The sequence below is a fragment of the Pteropus alecto genome, unplaced genomic scaffold, assembly GCF_000325575.1.
Source record: "Pteropus alecto unplaced genomic scaffold, ASM32557v1 scaffold25, whole genome shotgun sequence".
NCBI lineage: Eukaryota > Metazoa > Chordata > Mammalia > Chiroptera > Pteropodidae > Pteropus > Pteropus alecto.
This window is the reverse complement of record NW_006441955.1, coordinates 34,233,369-34,235,256: the sequence shown is the minus strand read 5'-3', so window position 1 is coordinate 34,235,256 and position 1,888 is coordinate 34,233,369.

Genomic DNA, 1,888 nt, shown 5'->3' with positions numbered 1-1,888 from the left:
GCCCACACTTAAGATGTGGGGTATTATGCTCCACCACCTTGAGAATAGAGATCTATATAAATTGTTTAGAATTCTTAAGCATGGAATATTTTAAAATAATTTTTATGTATTTTTAATTTTATATGTTCATTTATTTTTATTATAAGACTTCTGAATATTTATTTAATACTTTGGATTATAAAGCAATGCTGCTTGTTTTGTGTTGCTTAACTTTGGTCATCACAGGCTTTTTCATTTGGCTCCTGCGTCCCTTTGATAAATCTTCATCATTTTTTTGAGTGTTTCCCTACTTTTCCATACTATAAGATGTTCCAGGCTCACCTTGTGTGTTCCTTGTCTCAGCCCTAGAATTAGCCTAGAATAATTTCTCCAAGAATCACTGATTCCTTTTATTGAATAGTGGTGTTAGCAACCAACACCTGGGTGCTAAGTGTGTTATGTCTTTTTAAAATGTTACAGACAATTAAGGAGAAAAATTGTGGTAAGAAATCCTAAATCTAGCATCCACCTATCCATCCATCTATCCATCCATCCATCCATCCATCCATCCATCCATCCATCCATCCATCCAAACTGTCATTTAAAAAAATTTTGAAAGTGTATAATGCATCAGGCACAGTGCTAGATGCTGGGAATACAAAATAAAGAGTAATCTGTATTTTTTTGGAAGCTCACAGTTAGCTAATCGCAGGAACTTAGACATCTACATAAGTGACATAAAATTTTGTTTGTCTAATTTTATTTGACAAATGTTTATCATATGTATAGTTGGTATTGTGCTAAGTACTTGAGATACAAAGAGAAATATTCCAGTTGCGGCCTTTAAAGAACCTACATATTAGTGAGATGGGTGTGAGATTTTTCAGAGAACACAGGTAAACGGTCAATCAAAATACAATGTGATCTGTGTTGTGGATCTTTTCTTAGGTTACAGTTTGAGGCTTGAATAATGTACTTTCCCCCAAGTAGCTTTCCAAGGGACAATATCCGAGAATAATATCCAAGTCCCCAAAGGCCTGCATTAGCAGTAAATCCAGCCTCAGTCTCTCTTAGTGTCTGTCTTCCCTAATGTACTCAGAAGTCTTTCAGGGTTTTACTCATGTACCAAATGTTTATCCTATCTCACCATTACAGCTTGGCTTGTATAGGATACTCTATAATTGCTCCCAGAAACTGCTCCAGAAAAAGTACCTATGTCCAAATTTGAAGAGATTGGTCTTTTTCTCACTGCTGCCACTCCCTGGAGCTGGAGTGCATTACCTGCCACCTTCTATGAAGCATTACAGAGATTGGTCTTTTTCTCACTGCTGCCACTCCCTGCTACCTTCTATGAAGCATTATGTTGGGGCTAGGTCCACTTCCCTGGTCCTACCTACTCAAATATGGAACTGTCTGGTCACTTAGAGATTTTCTGAGACTGAATTAGCAGCTCAGATGTAAATATTTATATTGTAATGGAATAAATTAAAATCTATGAAAACTCCCACTAATTTAGTCCGAGTCTATATGGGATTGATAGACTTGGAGTCATTTCACCTGAATATACAAATGAATGACTTTGGCCAAAGCTGTTGATAGTAGGAGTGTAAGAGCAAGCTTTTCAGTGCCCTCTTGATCTCTATTTTCTAGTTATATGATCTTGGACAAGTCATTTAATCTCTCAGACTCTGTTTAATCATTTATAAGGAGTAGAGAGCCTGATACATTTACTAACTCCCTCTTGGGGCTGTTGTGAGAATCTAATGAGTTAATGGATGGAAAATCACTTTGTTTCCAAATGGAAAGTGTGATGGTAACAATAGCATATTAATAATTATTTTTATAAACAAAATATTCATTGAGTTTATAAGTATCTAACTTGGAGCCAGACAAACCTGGGTTTAATGCC